The following is a 27,592-nucleotide window of genomic DNA, read 5'->3' as shown; positions in this document are numbered from 1 at the left end:
TCAGGGCTGATTTCCTTAAGAATGGAGAAATTTGATCTTCTTGCAGTCCATGGGACTCTCAAGAGTCTCCTCCAGCACCAGCTGGAGTCTCCTCCAGCTGCTTCATGTGATCCTTCAAATTGCTCCTCAAAACCCACCTTTTGTGGGAAGCCACTGGCACAACCCCCTTAGTTCCAATGCCCTATTCAGGGATAGCCAGCTCCCGCCATCCCTGACCACCATTGGGCATGCTGGATGGGGAATATTTGGGAAGTTGCCTAATCTCCCTCATCCATTGGCCGCACACCACTGTTCACTGGAGCTCAGTTCTGGCACCTCTTGCCATTGCCATTATAAGAGAACAAGGGAGGCGTTCATGGTGAGTTCCGGCACCTCTTTTTCTAGAAAAATAGCACTGACTGCTAGTACTCTTGTAGTGTGTTTCTTCTCCATCTTCCCTCTTGGGCAAATCTAGGGCACCTTTTCAGGAAGAATCTTAAAGCCTTCATACATAGCATTGGATCAGCATCCCACAACAAGAAGGCAGTGATGGCCACCAACTTGGACAGCTTTAAAAGAGGATTAGACAAATTCATGGAGGAGAGGGATATCAATGGCTGCAAGCTGTAATGGCTATGCTCTGCCTTCATAGTTGCTTATGAATTCCAGTTGCAAGAAACCACTTGAGGGACTGGTGCTCTTGTATTTGGATCCTGCTAGTGGGTTTCCCGATAGAAGCATCTGGTTGGCCACTGTGAGAACAGGTTGCTGGACTAGCAACCAGCAGGCTTTTCTTATTCTCTTATGTGGTCTGTACATCACTGTCACATAACTATCTGGGAATTTCTGCCTGGGTCCATTCACAGCCCCTCACAATTGTGTGAAAATGTGGGAACCATCACTAGATAGGTGCAGGCGACCTATATCTTTGCCCAGACATCTCAAAGTTTGCCTGTGTGTGTGTGTTATTTTCGTTTATATACATTTCAACAAAGTTCAGCAATAATTCTATCATTTCAAACCTCGATTCCTTCCTCCTTTTTCTGCAGTTCCTTAGATTTATTTTCATCATTTCCTGCATATTCCAAATTATCTTAATTTATTCATCTGTTTTCATATATGTTTTTGAAACAGCAAGTTATTACAATAATCCTGCCAATGTCTTAATCTGTTTACAATTTGTTTGTAAATATTCAATAAACTATTTCCATTCCCTTATAAAAAGTTTGTTTTCTTGATTTCTTATTCTTCTGGTAAGTATATCTGCATAATCTAGAAGAAGAAGAAGAAGAAGAAGAAGAAGAAGAAGAAGAAGAAGAAGAGGGGGAAGAGTTTGGATTTGATATCCTACTTTATTACTACCCAAAGGAGTCCCAAAGCAGCTAACATGGTCCTTTCCCTTCCTCCCCCACAACAAGCACTCTGTGAGGTAAGTGGGGCTGAGAGACTTCAGAGAAGTGTGACTGGCCCAAGGTCACTCAGCAGCTGCATGTGGAGGAGCGGAGACGCGAACCCAGTTCATCAGATTACGAGTCTATCGCTCTTAACCATGACACCACATTGGCTCTCTAAATTTCTTTAACCATTCTTTCGTCTGGACTTCTTCTTCTTTCCATTTTTGGGCAAATAACATACTTGCAGCTATTGTTCCATGCATAAATAAATTTCTATACTGTTTAGGTAGTTTTGCTCCTATAATACCCAAAGTTTGCCATTTCAAAGTTGGTTATTTTAGTCTGCTCTGATTTATTGCTTCTTATTCTTTTATGGTGACAATTGTCTTATTTAAAGTACTGCACGGTGTACTTCATCGTGACTTTTTCAATTTTCTTTGTACCTAACATTTTGTACCTGGTATCCTTAAGGAATGAAAGACAGTGCAGAAATGTTTTTAACAGGGAATAGATAAATAACTATTTCATCACACTCTTGCAGCTGCACCCTTCTGACATAAAGGAATGCCACTCAGAGAATTATACATCATGCCACAAGACAAAATTAATCAGTATTCCAAGCAAAAAGACCATTGGATTATCATATTTCTACCCAATGACTGGGTCCCTACTCCCATTTGAACATAGAAGGCTCTTCTCATGTTCATAAGAATTAATTAGAACTAAAAAATAAATATCAGGGTTGATTCTGCCACTATGTTCTTTCCCTTAACATGGTTTGGCTTTGAAAACCCCAAAGTGAACTTCTTCAGTTTCAAGGTGCTACTTTTTTTATATAAATCCTGTGCTTGTGTCATAGACTTAGCAGTATGTTTTCATGCAGTTAATTTAAGAACATAAAGACATCAGGGCTCTTCATATGTTCTTAACTTCAAACCCACAAATCCACTTTTGTTTTGTTCTGTCTTCTGAGCCAAACCATTTTTATTTATTTATTTTATCGATGCTGTGGCTCGTGATAATGATGCAGGTGAATTTTATCATTCCCTTCACCCTGCTGGTAATGAACAAATTCACTGCTTATTACTTTGGACTTGATCTCTGGCAAAACACCACTGGAACAAACAATTTGATTTGTCAACCCTTTTACAAGGACTCCTCAATCAGTGTCACCCATCCAAATTTAAAAAGCAAAGTGCATTTGACTGCAAGGGCCCGGACCTGATTAGAGCTCCAGGTTCAGCGAATTGCGTGAGACAGGACAGCAATCAGATTATTAACTCCGCTTGAAAATACTCTCTGCTCCTTGGGATTAGCATGCATATTTTGATATAGATCGATAAGCAATCTCCTTTTTATAAGAAATGCCTGCAACATTCATTTGGCTGATCAAAGGTAGACATCAGCCTGCTGTGACAGCCCACTATTGTTTCCTGCTTTCTTTACAGGAGAGTCTCTATTTTAAAAAAATAAATAAATAAGTAACAAATCTCTGGCTCCTTTTCACCATCATGGGAGCCAAGAAAGAGTCACAAAAATTCCATCTGCTTCTCAAGACAGAAACACAATTAGCGGAGAAACAACTTTGGCTCCTTTGGAGTTTACTGAAACCAATTTCCATCTCTCTCTCTCAAAAACAAACAGACAAAGGAAAAAGTTCTCCCACCCCTTCCATGTCATTCACCCTTTTCATGAATTTGTCTCATGACTATTTCATTAAAAGTAATACACACACAAGCAAATGCTTTTGCCAGGCTTTGGTTGTTTGAACAAAACAGAAATGGGTTTTGAAACTGGTTGAAAATTCAAGGGTGCAGGTAGGGGTGGGTGAATTGATCGATATCAGTTCCTCTCTGTCTCTTATTTTTCCAGTCTTAAAATCAGTTCACCACCACTGTGATTATTATTTTTTTAAAAAATCTTCAGCTTTTCTATGCACATTTGTCCCCAACATATATATTTTTTTTGTCATGCAATTTTACCTAACCTGCACATTTCATATGTTATTTTAATAAATCTAAGCATTTTAACGCACACTTTCCCCTAGAGAAATGTGAATTTTGAAGGAAATCTACATTTCAGTTTGCATTTTATTTCAGGAAGTGGGGTTTGTTTATTTTAAAGCATTTTAAAGCAACTTATGCACCAGATTCATTTGAATCCGAAATATTTGAGGCATATTTGAGGGATATGGGTTTGGGCCAAGTTGGGTTGAGACAGTCCTGGATTACACTGAGTTGGACTGGGCTGCCTGGAACAACCCAGGGCAGTCGGTGGACAGGATGCCAGGCTGCAGAGGTCTGTTCTGCCAGTGTCCCCCCCCCAAGAGATGCTCTAGGGAAGCAGAACCCCAGCCGATGAGCAGACGATTCAATCCTGTGGGTTCCAGGGTTTTCCTTTGCCCTCCTTGCGGCAACCAGCAGGGCTAACCCCTCCTGCTCATGAAGCCTGGTCAGATCGGGTTCCACTATCGGGTTCCACTGCGTGGAAACATCTCCTGTAAAACGTGTGTTGAGATGAACTGGAGTTTCTCAAATCTTCCTTATTTTTGAAGTTCAGTGTTGTGTGTTGGTGTAAAATTCACTCTTGGCGAATTGCGTCTGGAAAAAAGTAATAGCTCAGGTCAAAGTTGATAATATTATTAAAGCATTGATCTCCTTAGCAATTCAATAATCTTGATAACCATATTCAATTTATTCCATTCAATCCCCTGCTTTACAGAAAGGGGATGCATGAGTTGTCATCAATACTGTGACTTTGGGAAAATGTTCAGTTGGCGCCACAGATAATATACAGCAAAAGGAAAATTGTTATTGATCAAAGATAAGCAGAGAGATTATTTGCTGAGATGAAGCTTTCTATGCTTATGATAAAATTTTATTCTCTTGATAATTATGCTATTTAACATGAACACGATATATTTGACTTCCTTTAGTAATGTTTTCTTTTGAAATGTTTTAAGACAAAACCTTTTTCTGTTAACTTTGCTGTGTTAAATGTGCATTCTTAGTTGAACTCCTTTGTAATGTTTTATTTGAAGTCTTCAGGGGAAAAAAATTATTTCCTGTTAATTATGTTGCTTCCGGTCAGCGCCAGCGATTAATGGCGGACTTTTCCCGGAGCTCCGGGAGAAGTCTGCTCCGCGGGTTCGGGTCCTGCCGCTACGGCGAAGCGGGGACCCTTAAAAATTACAGGTGGAGAAGCCTGTAAACAAGGAGGCTCGGCGGGTACCATTACGACCCCTCCGAACTGCGAAAGAGCCTTTTTAAAGGCTCTGGAACGGTGTCGGGGGGAGCGCGGTGCTGAGAGCCGCTACCCAGCCTGTGGAGCGAAGCCGCGTCGCCATTATCGGAGAGCGCTGATTTCTTCCGGCAAATTGATCCTGAAAGCATCTACTCGTGAGTAGGATTAAAAGCTTAAATTGGACTTTAAAGAGTAAAGATTCAAAGACTTAAATTGCTTGAAAGTTTAAAAGATTGGCCACCACGGGAAAGGTACAAAAAGGAAGTCTGCCTTATCGCATTGTAGTGAGAAGAAAGCAAAGAGACTATTAAACTGAAACCTTTGAGGATTGCATTTGAATAACAAACCCATTGCCTAAAAGCAAGATACCCCCTCACTTAGCGAGCAGGAGCGGTGAGGGAGAATTGTCATTGAACTATTAAACCTGCATGAAAGGAAAGAATTGAATTTTATCCATTGTCTTTTGTATCCTGGGAACGGACTGCCCTGTAAGAAGGGAGAAAGAACTTTGAACTGTCAAAAGTGAGAGCCTTGAAATAACTGGGAAAGATACAGTGTTGAGGACTTTTACCTGGACTGTTACATATTTGTAACTATTTAAGAAAAAAGTGCTGGAACTGGGGACTTTCTCCCCTTTAGAGAGACGGGGGGGACGGGACTTTGAGACAATATTTCTGTTGTAAGAACTGTGAACTGTGAATGCAAGTTGGGAATTCCCCCTCTAGAGGAGACTTTGTTACATTGTGAGAAACAACTAAGCAACTAGAAGCAGAGCCACTGGAAATTTACTAGTAAAAACAAATCTAGGAGTGTGGGACTGACCTTGGCCTGGCTGATAGTGGCATGGCAGATGGCAAAGGAAAGATAGATCAGGCTCAGGAGAAAAACCTCAGATCCGGCAAAACTTACAGCACTACACAGCCAAGAAGGGCCTCAGTGATAGGAGCAGCTGCGGCCTCACAAACAAAACCTAAAGCCATGTCTGCAGAAGATGCTTTGACGAAAGCTCTTGGAAAAATAAATGAATCTCTGGAACTTTTAACGAAATAAGGGACTGATACAAGTAAACAAGTAGCTGAGATCTCAAAAAAACTTGATCTGAATACTTCTAGCCTAAAAGAATTGGGAACTCAAGTTACTGCTAATGCTCAGAATATTGGGAAACTCCTAGAGGAATCAGCTACTACTCGAAAGATTGCTGAGGAGGCAAAGGAGGTTGCAACCGAAATTAAGGGAAAAATACCACCGGTTGTAAAGAAACTGGCGGACCATGATTTATCCTTTGCTATGATACTTCTTCAAAGGAGGGATCGTAATTTAAGATTAAGATTTGTCCCAGAAAGTGAACAGAACAACTTGGTGGACTTTATTACAAAAGAATTTTATGACTTTTGGCAAGAAGGCCTGCAGGGGGAGGAGGTTAAGATTGTGAGTGCATTCAGACTTGGAATAAGACAAAAAAAAAGAACAAGCCAAGAGACTGCTTGATTACTTTGGGATCAAAGGAGGAAAGAGATAAAATTTTAAATTTGCACTATCAAAATACACTGCAAATTGAGGATTCTTTCGTGGAGATCTTCAAAGATATCCCAAAGCCCATTTTAGATGCAAGAGAGGACTATAAAGATCTGGTTGTACTACTGAAAAAAAGCAGAATCTTCTTTAGGTGGGAATTCCCCCAAGGCCTATATTTCAAATACAGAGGAAAGAAAGTTAGACTAAGGACACTGAGTGACAAAGACAAATTCTTGAGAGATCACGAAGAAGACTTAGTGAAGGAAGCAGAACTTGGAGAAGAGCCAACAATACCAGGAAAAGGAATATTGGACTTGGCAAATTTATCGTTTGGACTACAGCCACCAACAGAAGAAGAGCAACAATTGGGAGCAGTAGGAGGAGTAAGTAAATAATCCCATCATGGCCCTTCTCCTCCCGAGAAGACATCTATCAGATAATGTAAGGAACATAATAGACATTTTGGAAATGTTAGAAGTTAATATAAACACAAAAGCTGTTTTGATATTTGTGGACGCAGAGAAAGCCTTTGACAATATTTCTTGGACCTTTATGAAGAAGAATCTCCATGGGATGGGGGTAGGCCAAGGTTTTGAAAACGGTATAGGTGCAATTTATTCTGAACAAAAAGCAAAGCTAATTGTAAATAATATTATTACAGAAGAACTTAAGATAGAAAAAGGGACACGTCAGGGGTGCCCAATTTCCCCACTACTTTTTATTTCGGTCCTGGAGGTTTTGCTGAACATGATAAGAAAGGACCAGCTGGTTAAAGGGGTTCAGGTCGGAGCGAGACAATATAAATTGAGAGCATTTGCAGATGATTTGGTACTTACATTGCAAGAGCCGGAATCCAGTACGAAAAGGGTTTTGGAATTAATACAAGAGTTTGGTCAAGTGGCAGGATTTAAATTAAATAAATTAAAGACTAAGGTATTAGAGAAAAACCTAACAGTAAGAGAGAAGGAGAGGTTTCAGAATGAAACAGGTTTAACAGTGGTTAAGAGTGTAAAATATTTGGGGATTAATATGACAGCTAAAAATATGAACTTATTTAAAGACAATTATGAGAAATGTTGGAACCAAGTGAAAAAAGATTTAGAAATTTGGTCGAACTTGAAGCTTTCTTTGTCTGGTCGAATAGCAACTATTAAGATGAATGTATTGCCTAGAATGTTATTTTTGTTTCAAACATTGCAAATTGTTGATAAGATGGAGTGTTTTAAGGGATGGCAGCGAGATATTTCTAAATTTATCTGGCAGGGCAAAAAGCCCAGAATAAAATTTAAGATCTTAACTGATGCAAAGGAAAGGGGGGGATTTGCCCTGCCAGATTTGAAACTTTACTATGAATCAGCAGCTTTCTGCTGGTTGAAGGATTGGCTGCTCCTTAAAAACACAGACATTTTACATTTGGAAGGTTTCAATAATGTTTCTGGGTGGCATGCATACTTATGGAATGACAAAGTTAAGGTTCATAAAGGTTTTAAAAATCATATTGTCAGGAAAGCATTGTACAATGTTTGGATCAGATATAAAGACCTACTGGAGAGCAAAACTCCAAGGTGGCTTTCACCAATGGAGGCAAAAGCTGTGAAAAAACTCAATATGGAGTGTATATGGCCGAAATATTGGGAAATCTTAGAACAGGAGGGTAGTAACTTCAAACTGCAGAGTTTTGAGAAATTAAAGGATAAAGTGAGAGATTGGCTCCACTATTACCAAATAATGGAGGTTTATAAGATGGATAAGAAAATTGGCTTCCAGGTGGAGAAATCGAAATTGGAAACAGAATTGTTAGAATGTAATGTTTTATTTTGAAGTCTTCAGGGGGAAAAAATTATTTCCTGTTAATTATGTTGCTTTGAATATATACTTTATATTTGACTTACTTCAGAAATGTTTTAGTCCGGATTTTTTTATTTGATGTTTCAATGTGTTGCAAACTGTTTTGAGATTCCCCTCTTAAAAATATGAAGCAGTATAGAAATCAAATTAATAATAATAATAATAATAATAATAATAATAATAATAATATATCATTACCCCCCCAACAATTATTATTTGAGAAAACAGACCCCATGGAGTGCTATTCCTTCATGTATATCAGCTGTCACCAACCTGGTGCCCCCTAGATGTTTTGGACTACAGTTTCCTTGATGTCTGACCATTGTCCACCATGGCTGAGAGTGATGGGGGCTGCAGTCCAAAACATCTGAAGGGCATTGAGTTGCAGAAGGCTGCTTCAGAGGAGCCTTCCTCAAATGCCATGCTGCCTGGTGTTGATGCTTGTTGTAACCCAGAACATCTGGTAGGTACAAGAGTGGGGAGAGCCGGTTTACAGCAAAGTATTATTACCTTATTCTGTGCCACAAAAAGAGCTTGGAGCACAGCAGAAGGTCCACTCAGGGCCGGATTTAGGTTTGATGAGGCCCTAAGCTACTGAAGGTAATGGGGCCCTTTATATGTGCAGCTGTCCTTTGTCAACAACAAATTGTCACTGTTTTTTGTGTTGAATATATGCTTTATGGTAATTTATGGACCTAATAGGTATCTAAAGCCATTTGCACACATCAAAATATGTATTTTATCAAAGTAATTGTTGAACTGAAATACAGTGTAGAAGAAATATATTAATAGTGAAATACAATTAAGAAGTATATTAATAGTGAAATAATTATTAAGCTCTAGCTTAAAATGATTTTTTATTCCTAACAAACTTAATAATGCAAACACATTGGCACTTGGCAATAGCAAAACTTCCTTTAGAAACACAATGTACAAAAACTCATAGTTTAGGGGGCCACCCCAAGAGAGTGGGGCCCTAAGCTATAGCTTGTTTAGCTTATACGTAAATCCGGCACTGGGTCCACCTATTGAGCCTTAATTAGATCTTGCAGCAATACTGTCTTATTGCAGTCTCATTCCAGTCCTATCCTCCATTAATGCCTTAATTAATGGTCCACTTGGGAGACTCGGGCACTGCCCCGCCAACCTCAGTCTGCCCTCAAAGGTCACTTTCTGCCTGCTGTCTTACTAAGAAGTCTGGAGAGTTGCTCTGCCTGTCAGCATTATTAGACCATGTTGCCCTTGTGGAACTCAGCAGGGAAGAGAATGGGGGAAACCTAGAACTAGTTGGCTCTACCTCTCATTGGCATCACTCATCATTGGCTCTGGCCTTCTGTCCTATCAGTTCTAATGGGCACCACTCACCATTGGGTCTTAGCAGTGTCCATATTATTATTTTTAAATAAAGCACAAATAGAATAAAATATATCAACCACTTTGGACCTTACAACCAGCAGCGGAGGCCCAGTTGGTAATTCTACTCCTGGCCATTGCCTGCCTGGAAATCACCTGTAAAACATAAATGTAAAGGTCCCCAGGATGGTTCAATCCAGTCTAACTTGATTATGGGGTACAGCGCTCATCTCTGCTTTCAGGTCGAGGGAGCCGGCATTTATCCACATACATCTTTTCTGGGTCATGTGGCCTGCATGACTAAACTGCTTCTGGTGCACAGGACACTGTGACAAGTGCCAGAGCACACGGAAATGCCATTTACCTTCCCACAGCAATGGTACCTATTTCTCTACTTGCGCTGGTGTGCTTTCGGACTGCTAGGTTGGCAAGAGCTGGGACAGAGCAATGGGAGCTCACCCCATTGCATGGATTCGAATTGCCAGCCTCAAGATCAGCAAGCTCAAGAGGCTCAGTGGTTTAGACCACAGCACCACCCACATCCTAGATCACCCATGACAGGGTCTTTTCAATGGTGGTTCCCTGTTTGTGGAATGCCCTTTCCTGGTGAGGTGTAATGTCTTCCTCATTGTTAACTTACAGAAGAAACTTAAAGCCATTCCTGATTACACAGACATTTGATGGCTGAGAGATACTGGCCAAAGCAAGCATGACATTCATAACTGTATAGGTATATAATTGATTTTTAGTATTTATAGAAGGTGTAGATATTTTTAGATGGTTTTAAAATGTTTTAAGATAAGTTTCTTTTTGAAATCGTGCCATTTTAACAGTCTGATGTTTGCTGACCTAGGCTCCTTTGGGAGGAAAGGCAGGATATAAATGGATATAAATAAAAACAAAACAAAACAAATAACATTCAATAAGACACAGATGCTAAGCTCAAAACTGATAACATTATATTTAGAAACAGCAAAGCATGTGCTTTACAAAATAGAGGCTGGACCATGGCCCTCTTCTGAGTTAAGAATTACTTGCTATGTATGTATGTCGTTCAATCTATATGCTCCCTAATAAAAATATTATCATGTAATCTGCAATTTATTTGTTTTTATAAAGAATAAAGATGCAGACCTGGGTTTGGCAAAATTATCCCTCTACTATTTCTTCTGGGTGTGCAGGCAAAACTCAAGTGCAAAAGGAGGACCACATGCTGGCACCTCATCTCTTGCCATCTTTCCTCATATGGGATTGGTCCTTTAGAAACTGGGCAGCCTTTATTTCGCTGTCATGTACACACGCCTTGTACACGAGACGTGTGGCGGTTGCTGGCAGATTAGTCTTGAGAAACAGCTTCAGTGACCATTTCTACCCCATTTCTCTATGCTTGATTTAAAATATATATTTAAAAATAAAAACGGGAGCTTCAGAACAGGATGCCAAGGGATTAAATGAGGGTATATTTAGACTGTCATTCTGTTAAGAGCTAGATGTACTTAGAGGGAAAATGAGATAACAAGATTAAATAACTAACTGCTTATAGCGAAGAATGAACATAATGGGAAGAGTCTAGATTTGTATGTAACAGGCAGTGGAATACAGTACCTGTGCATATATATGCAGGCAGCTAGATAAATAAATAGATAGATAGATATTTCACTGTGGTATAAATGTTAAAAGAAATACCCATGGGGTTTATTGTGTTACAGAGAGGTGGAGGAGAGGGGAATAAAGAAACAGACTTTCATATGATCACCACTAAATGGTGGTTATGTGAGCAGCAAGGTGGGGAGGGGGGTGGAGAGAAGATTTAATCTGCTCAGGACACTAACTCCTTATCATAGCGCATCTTCATTACTTAAGCTTGGATATGTTTGTCAGTATATGGCATGCTCCTATATTGGGATTAATGCCCCGAACCATCTTCTCTTGTCACCTGAGATTTTCTCTGAGTGAATCTCATGTATAGCTAAACACCCTCTTTAGCATGGATCAGCTTGTGCAAGCCATTTGCCTGCTCCTGGATACACAGCGGCTCTTCAGCTAAAAGAAAGAAAGAAAGAAAGAAAGAAAGAAAGAAAGAAAGAAAGAAAGAAAGAAAGAAAGAAAGAAAGAAAGAAAGAAAGGTGGTCATTTGGCATGACTCCCCTGTAGTTCTCTGGGGGTACCTTGTGTTGCCATTTCTCCTTGTTGGAAGGAAGTCAGGCTGGAAGGTCCTTGGTTACCAAATGGAGCCTTGGGGAGGTACTCAAGCTAACGTGAAGCTGTGTGTAGCATTTTGCTACATTAAAGCTGTTTGCTAGGGGCTCCCTTATGCAATCTGTAGGATCAAGTGGTAAAGCTCTTCCTAGACTATACCAGTTTAAAATAATAGACTGTACCACTTTAAATGCCTAGAATTTTAAAGTTGGAAAGACCATCAGGTCCGTCCCTTTACCATGCAGGAAGCTTGTAACTGCAGCACCCCAATAGTTGACTTTTCAGCTTCTGCTTAATCACACCCAAAATCTGAGGAGGAGGAGGAGGTGGTGGAGGAGGAGGAGGGATTAATGTACCCTTTACCCTAAGGTCCCAGGGTGGGTTACAAGAATTAAAGCACAAAACTAAAAACAGAAATAAGATGGGTCCTAAAAACATACATCTCCAGTGTGAAAACTCCATTTAAAGAGGTGCTTATTCAGCATTCCCTGAAAGCTGTATAATGAAGGTACCAAGCACATCTGTATGTGATGGGAGTTCCACAACATAGTGGCTGCATGGAGAATGTCCTTTTTCGGACCACCACCATAACTTTCTGAGGATGGTGGAACAACAAAGATGGCCACATCTGCTGAGCTTAACACCCAATGCAGTCTCCAGGGAATCTGTGGCCTCTGTACATAAAGATGCATCTAGATAACATTCACAAATGCATTATATTACAGTAACTTGTATACAAAAATGCATGCATTAGGAGAAATATGTCTGAAAATTCACCAGTGAATTTTTGTGATTATTTAAAAAAAACAAATGAAAACTTACGTGGAAATATGCTGAACTGAGTTCGAGACTGGAAAACTGAAACTAGGAAACTAAATTGAATGATTTGTCCATATTGCGTGTCCAGGTACAGTGATACCTCATGTTACATACTGTCCCCCTTACTAATGCTGCGGGTTACGCGCTCCGCTAACCCAGAAGTAGATGCCCCTTGTGTTGCAACCTTTGCCCTGGGATGCGAGTGGAAGTTGTGTTCCAGCAGCGTGGCAGCAGCGGGAGGCGCCATTAGCAAAAGCTAATGTTACGAGCAGTATCCTGTTACGAACGGACCTCCAGAATGTTTTAAGTACGTAACACGAGGTACCACTGTATTCTGGGTGCCTGTTCAATCTGCTACCCAGGTGCTAGTAGCTGATGGGACAATTTGATGGGCTCATGCAAGGTATCATTTCTTAGGGTTTGTTAACTTTGAACCAGACACACAATGGGCAGCCCTTCAAATAGAGGACAGTCCTAGTCACCCTAGTGTGGGAATATCCAACCTGGTCCCCTCTAGATATTGTTGGACCCCAACTCCTATCACCCCTGATCACTGGCCCTATTGGATGGGGCCAATGAGAACTGGTATCCAACAATATCTGGAGGACACCATGTTGGCTACCCCTGCTTTAGCATGTTGGAGCATAAATGCATGGATTCATTGCCAGCTTGATTGCTGAGCTTGCATTTAAAATGATAGCAACAAGGATGTTGTTAATTGAGAGTGTGTTTAAGAGCTAAGTATTATGCTGCACTCTGAGTTCAGATAATACTGCTAGTTAAGATCATCCAGCGTTATGTAGCCATGTCAACATTATTCAGGCTGTTTGGCTCATTTTTTACTCCGAAGTCAACTTACTATGGAAAATCAAAGATGGATTAATAATCTGAGAGCAAGATTTTTCTTGCAAATGCAATCTGACTTTTAAAAGTCTGAGCACGGCCCAGCCAGCTGGCCTTTGGCCATCCACCTTCCAGTGGCTGATAGCTAGCTGGCTTGTTGCCTTGTCTTTTCAGTTGGATTCTGATAAAACTCTTTTTTTCCTGTAGGTGGGAAGTTGGAAAGGTGATTTCCTTGACCGCCGAAATACATCATTTATGTGCAAGCCTTCCTTTGAAAAAGAAACATTTTACTTTCTAATACAGAGTTCATTCAGCTTCTGAGGGAAGCTTTGCAGTTCCTCAAGTCCCAGATCAGTTTTCTAATTGAGCATGTTAGCAAAATATATTACCTTCACACACACACACACACACACACACACACACACACACACACACACACACTGTGTGAGAGAGACCTGAAAAATAATGGGCAGGTTCACACCATCACCAACTGAAGGGATTTCTGAGCGCTTAATCCCTCTAGGTATGGTCTGAAGGCAGATTAGGCCAGTGCCTTGCGAAAGCTAAGCAGGTCTGGGTCTGATTGACACCTGGTGGATGACTGCCTGGGTACCACATGTAAACCACTGAAAGTTCCATGGTGGGAAAGAAAGGCAGAATCTAAATGTTCAAAATGACAAAAACTATTTAAAAAATTTTTGCTGCCCCAGGAACCCAGAAGCAAGAAAAGTGGAATGAATTTTGATCTCTGCATTAAGACCTTAGAAGAGGTGGCTCTCTGAATAATTATAGTACCGTCACTGTGGTAAATGAGCATACTTTTAAATATCATCCTTATACCAGGGTGCCACCCACTTAATTGCTTCTTTCATAAACTCTGCGCATTCTATCCGTCACGGAAAACATCAAAAAGGCTTGGTATGAGAAGTAGGGGTGGGGAAGGGAGGAGGATGTGATGATGTAATGACTCACCTGCTCTAAGTAAAGCATCCCACTAATGTAACCAGAATCCAATACCTTGTCATTTCTGTAGGCAGGTGTGGGTAGTTTTTACTCTCTCTTTTTCTCTTTATGGGGATGTGTGTGTAGATACGGGTGCACTTGTGTGCAGATAATATCATTTGACGAGCTACTTTTCCAGTCTTGCTCCATGGGAACAATCTGCTTTGGAAGCTTAGAGAGTTCTCCTTGCGCCCAGGTCTCCCTGCGGGGGCGGGGGCAGGGGAGCAAAAAGCACTGATCTAGAGGAACAAGTAATTTATGATATGGTCACAGAGCTGCTAAAACAGAGCATACAAAAATAAAGAAATAATAAAAAAGCAGGAATATTAAAGCATGTGCTTGTTTAAAATACAACGTGGAGGATAAAACATACATATCTTTAGAATACTATATGCTACAGAAGGTTGTAAAAACCCTTAAAAATTCAAATTGCACTTAAAATGGGAGACCCTAATAATAAAAATTTAATAATAATTTTACTATTTATAACCCGCCCATCTGGCTGGATTGCCCCATCTGGCAGAGAAATGTATGAATTCTTCTGGAAATGGTCGACTTATTGCATTTATGGTTCAGACTATGGACCAAACTTCTCCATTGAGAAGAGCTTGCTTTATCTCATTAAGCATTTCTAACAATATACGATGTTTCAAGTAAGGTGTGGGTTGGAGGCTAATTTGACAAAGCCTATTCTTGCCAATAAGGGCATTCACCAGGGTTGTATATCAGCCCCCTAAACTATTTAATCTTTATTTAGACTACTTGCATTGGGAACGTTTTAGCACTTGACTTCCAGGAACTGGAAGACTGGTCCATTTCTTCAAGGACAATAAACAGCATCTAAATCTTCTGACTAGGGATGGGAGAGAAATTCACCAAAGTTCCACTTCTTGAATACACACCAACCCACAGCTATCCTTTGAAATGCCCACATCTTTTAGGGATAATTGGTATAGAGTTACCCAAAGACCCCCCAAAAAGTGTTTATGTAGGCCACAACAGCAGCCAGTATGCTTTACACTCAGAGATGGAATGAAGTTTCTGTACCAACCAAGGAGGAGTGGCAGAACAAACTTATGGACTATGCCGAAATGGCAAAATTAACAGGAGCAATAACGAACCAAGAGGAGAAAAACTTTATTAGATACTGGGGAAAATTTGTAGATTATTTGAAATGTTATTATACACATGCAAGTTCCTTAGCAGGACTAATTTAAACCAGTTAAAATAGTACTGAAAAGGAAACCAAGGAGTAATTAATAATTGGCATATCAAAGAAAATTCAGGGTTATCATTTTTCTAAAAAGTTAGAAACTGCAGAAGGGGTGAGGGAAAATCAAACATTTTTTGTTGTTTACTGTAATATTTGATTTGTATTGCTGTCAAAATATTTTTTAAAAAACTTAAAAAGAAAATTAATTTTTAAAATAATTAAATGCCCACATCTGTGAATTTTGCATTGCAGTTCTCCAGCCAAGCAATGTGTACAAAAATGCAAGTATTTGGGTAGAGTGTGCCTAAAATACATTGCTTTTGAAAATCACATACAAAAGGCATTATATTATTAGGAGGAGGGAAAGTGTTTATTGGTGAAAATGTATAGCAGACATTCAAGCTAACATGCAAATGAATTTTGATGAGGACTTTGGGGGAGAAAATACAGATTTTGAAATTTGGAGAACCAAACTTAAGATGGGCAAAATGAGAACAGAGAGAAACTGAAATTGACGGAAAGTGACCCATCCCTAGAAGGGTTTTGCGCAGATGGTTTTGTGTGCATTTTTGCCCTGTTTGTAGATGCTGCCGCTCACCTTGTGTGCACAAACAGTCATAAAAATCTATCACTTAATCATTGACATGTTGTGTAAAACAGCAGTCTCCTCTTAGTTAAGAGCTGCTTTATGTCGTTTTCATTGATACAAATATTGCCCCAGTGATTGTGTGGGAGAATACAAGAACAGACTGCCATAAAATTAAAAATAACTTTCCAAGGAAATAGTATTTGGAAGGATTAATTACAGAAGTTCAAGCCAGAGGCCAGATGCTTTCCCCTCCTTTATGGGGGAACATACAGTGTGCTTGCAATAAAAGGGGAGGGGGAGAGAGGGAGAGGGAGAGGGAGAGGGGAGAGAGAGAATATATGCCCATTTGTTAAGCCAAACAATGTTTCCAGTGCTAAATAAATAAGCATGCTGCATGATTATATATGAATCAGCATTAAAGATAGATATGACTATAAATGTGCATTCACACTGAAACAGTAGAAAAGATTTGGGGTGGTGGAATATATAAATATTTTAAGTCTTTGCCACACTTGCATGCTTTTGTCCATCCTTATTTTCCCACCCTCTCTGCAAGAAACCCTTTCAAAAGCCATATTTAGGTACATAGTAAGTACATTCTGATCAAGAGCTTTATCCAGCCATTTTGTACAGTGATACACAAAATCTGATCCCCTGAATCAAACATCCCAAGTGAAAAGCTGGCACCAGAGTTGTCTTACTTTCCTTATGGAGCAAAATGGTTCATCTACATCTGTGATGTAGCCAGTTGCCACCGATAATCTCATATGCAAGTCCTGATGGAAATAGCCCCCTCTTGGTTTTTTCTCCTCAACATCTGGAAGTCGAATGTATAGCTTCAGAATATTCAGCTCCCATTTTGTTTACCATCATGGCTGGCAATCATTGAGATGCTTATCCTCCATCAATTGGCAAGTCCTTGCAAGCCAGCCTTTGCCAACCTACTGCCCTCCAGATGTTTTGCACTACAACACCCATCACTGATGGGTACCAGCCTGACAAAGATGGCTGTAAAACAATGGCAGCCACAAGGCAAGAATCTCAGTAAGGACGTTTCAGGATTTTGCTTGGTCCGGATTTTTAATCACATCCCTGAGATTTTAATTACACCTCCCAGATGAAAACATGAATTGGAAACCAGACAGGAGTTATCCCATAAGATTTAAGTTTGTTTAAATTGTGCAATACGGTCCTCATTTTTGTTTTTGTTTTAGGTGCCCCAAAGGCATATATAATGTGTATATTAGGTGCAAATGTGGACGAAAATGACTGTTTTAGAATCAAAAGTGCATGTTCTAGGATAAATGGCATGGGAAAAATTGTGTATTTTTGTAAAACTAAAAAAATGCAAATGTCCATGCTTTTACTTTTTATTTCCAGAGTTATGAATGAACAGACTTGATAAGGAAGTGGTGCAAAAGCAATGTGGACTGGAAATAGCCAGATCCATCCACCCCCACAACTTGCTTCAAACTTTGGGACTGTTAGAACATAAGAGGAGCACAGCAAGCTTCTCTGTATTGAGTCTCTCTGCGTTGCCCATGGCCAGAAGCAATAACACTGGGCAACCATTTTTTTACTTTTTGAATGTTGTCTAGATTTCTACAACTGATTTAGGGTATTTTTGCACTGCTGAATCAGGAAATGGCATCCGTTTCTCTCCATCAGGTCAGGTTTTCTGTAAACTGAATGGTGGGCATTGATAAAGGTAAGTACACGTAAATTGCATGTTGCTTCACCATTTTTCAAACTTCAGGGCTTGAACTTCTGTTTCTTGGAACTCCTGGAATGCTCAGCAGCACGGAGGTCTCTCTTCAGAGTCCAACAGTAGTCAGCCATCATGACTGCGTCCTAGCGACCCTGATACCTGGTCTCCATCTCTTTCATGTCCTGATGGAATCTCTCCCCCTGCTCGTCACTCATTGAACCCAGGTTCTCAGGAAACCGGTCCATATGTGAAAATAGGTAGTGCATCTTGATGCTCATGTTGCAGCCCAGGTTTCTGAAAGCAGTCAGCATGTTGTTGACAAGTTCTGCGTAGTTTCTGGCCTTATTGTTGCCAAGAAAGTTTTTCACTACCAGAACAAATGCTTTCCACGCTTCCAGATCCACTTCGTTCATTGAGTTTCCGAACTCTGGATCTCTGATGAGCTGACGGATCTGAGGACCGTCAAAGATGCCAGCTTTCAACTTCTCCATGGTCAATCCTATAAAAGCCTGGCACAAGTAAATGAAGCAGTCACCATCCTTGTCCAGAGCCTTGGTGAACTGCTTGATTAAGCCGAGCTTGATGTACAGTGGTGGGAAGAGTATTCTGTCTCTGTCCACCAGAGGGTTAGGGCCAGTCCTTCTTCGTGTAATGCTGAGCACGGTCCCTACTATCCCACATGCACAGAAAACATGGGTACTTGGTGAAGCCAGACTGTTGTCCCAACAAAAAGTTCACCATCTTCAGGTCAACACAAATAAACCACTTATGCTGATCATAACCAATTTTCTCCAGCACATACTTCACCGCTTCATAGTTCTCCTTCAGTGTACTCAATTGAGCCAGGGGTATAGAGGCAAACTGGTTGCCGTTGTGTAGCAGAACACATTTCAGTGATCGCTTGCTGCTGTCAATGAACAGTCTCCAATCTTTGGGTTGGTACTGTGGCACTCCAAGCTTGAGCAGAAGCTGCGCAATATCTGCACAGTACACCAAGTCCTTCTCTTCCAAGAAAAAACGGAGGTACTCTTGATGCCTGTTGCGCAAGAAGCTGATGCGAGCACTGTCAGAGAGGAGGTTTTTTTCCCCTTCAATTTGGATGCCAACAGTTCGGCAGAGTCCTTTGACAAGCTGAGGTCGCGAACTAGATCATTCAACTCCTTTTGGGAAAATGGATGTGGAGCATCATCTTCAAGAACCACTTCTTCTTCTTCATGTACTTCAACACTGGAAAAATTCCTTCCAGTAGCACCTTAAAGACCAACTAAGTTAGTTCTTGGTATGAGCTTTTGTGTGCATGCACACTTCTTCAGATACGTATCTGAAGAAGTGTGCATGCACACGAAAGCTCATACCAAGAACTAACTTAGTTGGTCTTTAAGGTGCTACTGGAAGGAATTTTTTTTGTTTTGACTATGGCAGACCAACACGGCTACCTATCTGTAACTTCAACACTGGAGGCATTTTCGTCACTAATGTCAGGAAGTTCTCCAAAGATAGGCACTGGAATTTCATCACAATGAGCTACAGGATGACGTGCTGATTGAAGATCAGGATACTTCGTGGGGCGGCTGCCCCATTAACTTAGTTTTGATCCCCCACCTTTATGCTTTGCTGGACCAATTTATGGAAGATTTCGAGGTTTTATGACTTCAAACTGATCCCTTTTCGACATAATCACCCAGAACTATCGGACCTGAATACTTCTTGTCATTAAAATAATCATTTCCAATCAAAACAATTATTTGACAAGGCATTTTACCCCCACCAACTTCTTCTAAAATGCTCCACACAAGCGTAAGGTAAAGGTAAAGGGACCCCTGACCATAAGGTCCAGTCGTGACCGACTCTGGGGTTGCGGCGCTCATCTCATTTTATTGGCAGAGGGAGCTGGCATACAGCTTCTGGGTTATGTGGCCAGCATGACTATGCCACTTCTGACAAACCAGAGCAGTGCACGGAAACGCCGTTTGCCTTCCCGCTGGAGTGGTACCTATTTATCTACTTGCACTTTGACGTGCTTTTGAACTGCTAGGTTGGCAGGAGCAGGGACCAAGCAACGGGAGCTCACCCCGTGGCGGGGATTTGAACCGCTGACCTTCTGATCAGCAAGTCCTAGGCTCTGTGGTCTAACCCACAGCGCCACCCGCGTCCCACACAAGCCTACATGTGAACAAAAACGTAAAAAAGACATGTGGCCATAGCTCAAAAACTTGACCTGATTGAGCAAAACCAATGTGATTTTTGGATTCAGTGCATCAGATTCATCCTAAATCAGCTGAAAAAACGCAGACAACAAATTTGTTGTTGACCAGTGTAATCCTTCTGAATACCAGTTGCTGGAAACCACAGGAGAAGAGAGCTCTTGTACTTGGATCCTGCTTATGAGTTTCCCACAGACACCAGGTTGACCTCTGTGGGGTGTGGACTAGATGGGCCATTGGCTTGACCCAGGGTCTTCTTATGCTCTTATGTACTTACTGATTGGCAACAGTTCTCCAGAATTGCAGATGGGTCTGTTTTCCAGTCCTAGGATATAGTTCCAAGGACTGAATGTGGGACCTTCTGCATGGAAAGCTTTTGCTCTCATGCTGTCCTATAGCCTTGCTCCATTTGTTTGTTGGCCTTTTTGATATTTTAGAGAAATGATTGGTGGAGAAGGCAAGAGTGGTTCATTTTCTTTTAATGATTTGCTAACTTGGTGCAATTCTAGTCAGACATGTCAGGGTAAAATTGGAGTAGACGTAGCAGCCATAAAAATGAAATTAATCACAAGGTCATCACCTTTGTCCCCAATGTGGCAGATATAAGCTGTTCCCAGGAAGCCAGAAATCCATACAAGAGGGCTTTTAAGAATTTTGTAGGGCAGGGGAGTGTGGGGGGGAGAAGGTAAGGCTTAAGTTTAAGCTTCAATAAAATCCAAATTTACAAGCATCAGATTTATCACCAGCCTTTCATTACTTCATGCTTTGCTGTCTTCTCATGAAATGAAACAAGATCTAGGTCTGTTGTGTTATTGCACGTTCTCTTTGTTTGCTGTCGTTCACACATATAGTTTTCATAACTGCTGGTAAATCACACAAAGTATATTCCATATGCCTCTCTCCAACAAATGGCCCCGATGAATGCATGCAAGGAGGACCAATAGCAGAGGTAAGTGGTATCAGGCAATAATATGTTAACACTGCATGACTAAAAATAATCACATTGCAGACGGGCAGAAAATTAAGGACACCTTTGGAACTTTTGGCATAACTTGAAAAAAAAGAAGGTTCAAAAGCTCAGAGCTCAACCAAAACTCCTCAGTATTTCATAAACATTTTCAGTAATGCCTCCCTTTTCAGTATTTTATTTTAAAAAATAATTCCTTACAAGGTTGTTTGCTCACTTGCTCCTAGTGATGTCGTGTTATAGCCAAATCTGACTGGCCAGACACAACTGTGACATCATATTCTCCTGGCTCTTCCTGATTGGGTGGGATCCCCTTTGTGACTCATTCAGGCCAGAAGAAGAAGCAGGGTAAAAATAAAAATAAAAACCTGCAGGGCAATAACAGCAGCAGCAACAATAACAACAATAATTTATATATTTATACCCTACCCATCAGTCTGGGTTTCCCCAGCCACTCTGCGCAGCTTCCAACAAAAGATTAAAAATACATTAAAACATCAGTCATTAAAAACTTCCCTAATCAGGGCTGCCTTCAGATGTCTTCTAAACATCAGTTACAGATAGGTAGCCGTGTTGGTCTGCCATAGTCAAAACAAAAAAAATTCCTTCCAGTAGCACCTTAAAGACCAACTAAGTTAGTTCTTGGTATGAGCTTTCGTGTGCATGCACACTTCTTCAGATACCACATCAGATAGACATCAGATATCTAAACATCAGATAGTTGTTTACAGTGGTACCTCAGGTTAAGAACTTAATTTGTTCTGGAGGTCTGTTCTTAACCTGAAACTGTTCTTAACCTGAGGTACCACTTTAGCTAATGGGGCCTCCTGCTGCCGCTGCACCATCACCGAGCGATTTCTGTTCTCATCCTGAAGCAAAGTTCTTAACCTGAGGTACTATTTCTGGGTTAGTGGAGTCTGTAACCTGAAATGTCTGTAACCCGATGTACCACTGTATTTCTTTGACATCTGATGGGAGGGTGTTCCACAGGGCGGGTGCCACTGCCAAGAAGGCTCTTTGCCTGGTTCCCTGTAACCTCACTTCTTGCAGTGAGGGAACTGCCAGAAGGCCCTTGGCGCTGGACCTCAGTGTCCGGGTTGAACAATGGGAATGGAGATGCTCCTTCAGGTATACTGGGCCAAACAATGGTGCCCAAAAGGATAGGAGGGGGAAAGTGAATATTCACACAGTGCTTTTAAAGCAATATTTCTACCCCACCAAAATGAGTGGTTCTACCCTAAAATCAAAACTGGGGAAGATTCAATGCAGCTCTGTTAAAATCTGAACAAGAGCATCACACTGAACCTATAAATTAGATGGAAGGGGCTTTGTTAACAAATACAATTGCTCAATACCAAGGTGATTTAATTGTCCTGAATTCCACAGGATGTAATTACTGTTTTAGCAAACATATTCTTAAAGAAACATTAAACTGCAACAAGCTCAACCCGGCACCTGTGCAGCAGTAACAACCAGTCGATAGTGCATTCCATTTTGTATGCATTTAGACAGAAAACTGAGGCGGGAAAGAGGCTCTAGCAACAATATATTTTAACTTACATACCCTGCTTCCTATCCTATCTCTTGGTTTCAGGCTGCATTCTGCAGAATAACATATCGAAGTACTGAAAGTTTTCTACAGTGTAAATCCTTCAAAGCTAACATGAAAAAAGAACCCACTAAGTAAAGCTGGTTTCTATATTGTTTGGACATAATGCAGTGCTCAGCCTAAATCATAAGGGAATAAGGCACTTAAAATAGGGTGTCATGTTTCATGGCAATAAAACAGAAGTTTGATTGAACCTCCCAGTTGATCCTGAAGTTTACTTATACACAAGAAGGAAAATATAGTCCTGAAGCCATTGTGATTTACTCCTTGGAAATGAGACACTCTGTATTAGCTTAAATAATTGCAGGAGCAGCTCTGACAATTTATTTCATGTTTAGACCGACCGTTGTTCAGTTCAGGTCACTGCTCATACCACACATGAATTTTAGTATCGAGCAAGCGCATCACAGGCTGTGAGCATTTATTCATTCCTTGTGCTTTACACAAGGCATCTACTCCAGCAAAGAGGAAATCCTGAATCAATTCTAATTTTAAATGTAGGTGTGTGGCCTGGACCTAGGAATCCATGAGGATGCCCAATCCAGCCACTCCAACTTCGAAAAGAACATGTGCTGTGGTTGCTTTTCACTTAGTTCAAACTCAGTTAGCCTTCTCCCTCTACTTCTCTATACCCTTGTTATATTTTGGCCCAGTTTAGTGGTAGAGCACATGCCTTTATTTATAATCCATTTGTAAAATTATTCATAGGTTGCTTTTAGGCACGCAGCACACTCAAACTAGCTTCCATAGCATTAAAATGTGAGACATTTATAACAACAGCAGCATTTCACAATCATTTAAAAGCATAGGTCAATTAAAACAAGCGACATTACAAAGGAATATGCCTGCAGACATATGGATTCGATCAAACTAAGAGTAGACTCGTTGAAATTGCATTCAGTGGGTCTACCCTGAGTATAACTTAGTCAGATACATATGACAGAGAGCTGTTTTGAAAATGGAAAGCTTTTCTAATAATGAAGTCCATATTACGAGAAGGCAGTCCAAAATAAATGGGTTTTTAAAATCCATTTTAAAATTTGCAGCATTATGATCAAACACACCTCCATAGAGAGTTCAGCAAAAGCAAATTGGACTTCTGTAACTTCAAGCTGTCTTGGTGAAATTGGTGGGAGGGAGAATTCATCCATAATCATGTTTCTTACTTTTTAATCTTGAATGGCACAACACAATTCCATCCATTACTTGGTGCATGAATGCTGTCAAGATACTGTTTCATTGCCATAAAATAAATGTAAGAAACCAACCTGGGGCCAACACAGACAAGGCCTATTCTCTTGTGCCTGCTAGCTCTTGTGCAGGTGGTCATTGCTAATGTCCCCTGACACTTCCAAGATATTGGGCAATGGATCTGGAATCCCTTTCCAGCCTCAGGGCCACACTTACTTGTGGGCATCCTCCTAAGGGACACATGTTTGGTGAACAGTGCCAGAGGCAAAAAGTGCTTGGAGCAAGGGACTCTTCCTTTTGTGTGATAGGCTATTGTGTTGACATGCAAAAACTGTGGTTTCTACGCACACACACAAGCACCCCCTCCATCTTCCATCCAGGTGAGCATGAGGCATTCTCCCAGTTCAAGGACACATTTCAGACAAGGGAAAGCACTCAGGAGAGCACAGAGCGGGGTTGGTGAGAGGAATGGCCTGGGAAGGAGGTGTGATCTAGCGAGAGCCCTGAGGATTAGATCAAGAGACTTGGAGGGCCTCTTTTGACTCCTGGACCTGAAATTCCCCACCTCTGCACAAATTGTTGCCACTGGTACCACATGATGTTGTGTCTGTTTGTAGATGTTAATGGGAAACTCAAGCATTGAACTTTGGTCATATTTAAGCTTTCTTACATATTGGGTCCCTTTATAAGAATAACTACAAAGAACAGTGATGGGGAAATGGTTGTTTTATGGCCATCCACCAAAAGGTTGGCCTTCAGGTTCACTACAGCATCCAGTTGTCATCTTTTTCTGGATGCGTTTCTGTAATTGGCCAAGTCAGGTTGGCAGGGTTTTTGAGCACTTCCAAAGACCCTCATCCCACTTGAGTCCTGTTTCAAGGCAAGATAGCATCCCCTTCTTTTCCTTTCCCCCACCAGGATCAAAGAAGATCAGATTATTGATGCATAGAGCCCAGTGTTCTATACTGGGATGAATGTCAGTAATTCATCAGGGCTTCAGGCAGAGGCTGAACCTTGGGCTTTCTAGATGAAATGCATGGACTCCACCACTCTGCCAAGGCTTCTACTGACCTCAACAATCTTTTCTCTGACAGCTTCTTTTTCTTGATGTGAAGTTTCCTGCAGTCTAGAACTTAGTCCTTGCTTTGCGTTTCACAGGAGATTTCTATGTCTTCGTTCCCACCTATCTGTTTTCTCTTCAATTTTTATTTTTTTCCTTGATCACCTTTCTCTACACCTGATTCTGGAAGAGCCTACCCATGGTCTCACCTCTTAGCAGTGTTGAAGAACATTGAACATCAGAGATGTTCCATAAATGGAATTCCCAGTAGAGGTGACTTTTATTTACTTCCACATAAGGGCTTTCAGAGCCAGAAGCGGATGGAATAATGGTGTCATCTAGTGCTCACGTAAGCCTATTGCAGCTGGCAAACCCACTACTTTCAAAAGTAAGGAGTCTTTTGAAGATGCCAAAGAAAACAATGCTAGCTTTGTGCCTTGATTATTCAAGTTCCCTAGTAAACTTTAGGACACCAGCAGAGTTAATCCACACACACCAGTCTTTTGCCTTCTGCTGCTGAGTACTAGCAGCCTTTTGGCATTCTCATCCTATGACTGAAAGCCAATATTGACAAGTTGGTAGCCCAGTTCATTTTGGAACATGGGCATTTTGGGGTGTTGCATTGCAGGGTTTGAACCAGGAGCTGTGTGGATTGCAGACTCGTGCTCTGCTCCTACATCTGATGAGCTGGAGAAGGTATATCAGGCATATCAAGCTGTTACATCTGCATAAAAGGCTGGAATATCCCTGTGCCAGGGAATGAAGGACACCACAGTTTAAGAAGGATATTGTCATGAGTCCAATGGAGACATCTTGGCAGGGCTGGTCAGAAAGGGAGAAGGAATGGGATGCAGTTGTGGAATCTGATTCAGGAGAAGGCCCAGTAGTTTCAGAGATGTTGATCTTGAGGCTGGGGCGCGATCAACAGGTTCTTGAGAAAAGGCCCCACCACTGTACCATCAGACATTCCAAGAGCCAAGGAGAAGTCACCTACCTTGTCCTTGGCACCACCTCCCATCATAGTAGCACACGGCACCTCCAGGGAGTCGCTTAAGGTTGGATCAGACAGTCATGGCAATTCTACGTCTATCACCAAGGATGCAACAATGGCTGAGATGACACAAGTAGGCTGGACCGCCTACTCAGGTTCAACCTCCATCATCTCCGAATAGGGCTGGAAATATCATCTATCTGAAAATCTGGAGAGCTGCTATCAGTCACTGTAGACCTTACAGAGCTAGATGGACCAATGCTCTTCATCAATATAAGATAATTTATAGTCTGATGTAGGCAAGTACTGACTGGAGAGGGCCTTTTATGTGGTGGGTCCTCATTTCTGGAGTTCCTTCCATGCAGAGGCTTACTAGGTCTTATTGCTGTCTTTTATACATCAGGCACAAAGATCTTTGATTATCCCAGGTCTCTTACCTTTTAATGTTGACCTTTACAACTTATTGCTTTTAAGTAAGGTATATCCCCTCCTCTTCCATTCTACCTTACGTTACTTTATAGAATTTTTGTTGTGAATCATTTTTAAAAATCAATCAACCAAATATGACTTATTTGCCAGCATATAATGAAGGCTATACAACACAAAAGCTCGTATTTAAAAATCCCCAAATCCCAGATGTTAAGAGTTAGGGAGAGGGGAGTCACTGCTTTAATCTATTAAACTTTTGCTTCTAAACAATCCATCATCTAGCCCTAAGTATAGTGTGTGTGTATTTTTAATGGGTGCATTATAACTTTATACACTACAAGGGAAGGTACTGTACATATCTCCGAGGCTATAAAATCTAGTTGATCCAAACATCAAAGGGTTTACTAGAGAGGGTAAACTTCTAAGAAAAGATTAGATAATGACCACACAGAACAGGTGCAATTTAAGAATGGTAAATTAGCTTACAGGAAACTCAGAACTGCCAGAAGATGAAGGGGGTTGCAGGACACAGACTAGAGAAGAATTTGTCCACTTTCGCACAAAGCTGCTGTGCCTTAGAACCAGATGAGAATCTCATTCTGTTCTTGAAAGGGAAATTATTCTGTCATAGTCTCTGTTTGAAGTGTGATTTCTGTCGGGAACCTGAGGTGGCCACCGACAGATTAGGGTGTTTGATTCAGAAAACGCAAATGGTTCTTTCCATTGTGGTGAAAACAAAACAAGAAAGTAACAGTGCAATTCCATACATGTCTGCTTAGGAGTAAGGACAACTGAGTTCTACTCCTTTAGGGGTAACCCAAAGTCAGCAACTTGGGACAATCTACCCCTTCAGTCTGACAGTAGTGAAGAATTTCTAAACTAAATTGTTGACCAAGAGATGGTTGCAGAAAATCCTGCAGAACCAGAATGTTATGCATTTTAAAACTGGTTTTGTGTGTGTTGTAAAAAACAAAGAAAGAAAGAAACATGCTATCCATTAAAGCCATCTATACAAATGCATTATCACATGCAAGTGCTGTTCAGGTTTATGTCCTCTTCCTATTCTTGGTGCAGAATTGCCCGCCTTACCTCTTGACAAAGCGAAATATCAAAATTGACATCTTTGGCAGGATCCCACCTTTTGTCAGGATGCCCCAGAGGGAAGGCAATTAAGCGGCCTTCAAAAGGAAACCGCTGAAATACCAATTAAAACATATGCATGCCTATTTGAAAATCTATCCCCTTTGCTGAAACCTTTCCAAAGGAGATGGCTATATATTTTGGCACAATATTTCAGAGAACCGTCCTACACAATTTTCATTTCCACCCCCCACCCCCGCTCTGCAGAAGACGATGGAATATATCATATCAAACAGGACAACATCATTATGCATGTGGTGGGGTTTCCTTCTGTACGGAATAAACCCAGGAATCAA

General features: G+C 41.0%; 1 long non-coding RNA gene across 1 annotated transcript; it reads right to left on the bottom strand.

The window, feature by feature from the left end:
• Positions 1-24,384: 24,384 nt before the first annotated feature.
• LOC310850160 lies at positions 24,385-25,796 on the bottom strand. The gene is made up of 2 exons (XR_014567243.1): positions 25,731-25,796; positions 24,385-25,483 (listed from the first exon to the last, which is right to left on the bottom strand). It is a non-coding gene; the product is annotated as an uncharacterized lncRNA (long non-coding RNA).
• Between the last annotated feature and the right edge of the window lie 1,796 nt (positions 25,797-27,592).

This window comes from Podarcis gaigeae (genome assembly GCF_964106915.1).
Source record: "Podarcis gaigeae genome assembly, chromosome: 8".
Classification (NCBI taxonomy): domain Eukaryota; kingdom Metazoa; phylum Chordata; class Lepidosauria; order Squamata; family Lacertidae; genus Podarcis; species Podarcis gaigeae.
The sequence above is the reverse complement of the archived record's forward strand: the minus strand, read 5'-3'. Positions and strand labels throughout refer to the sequence as shown.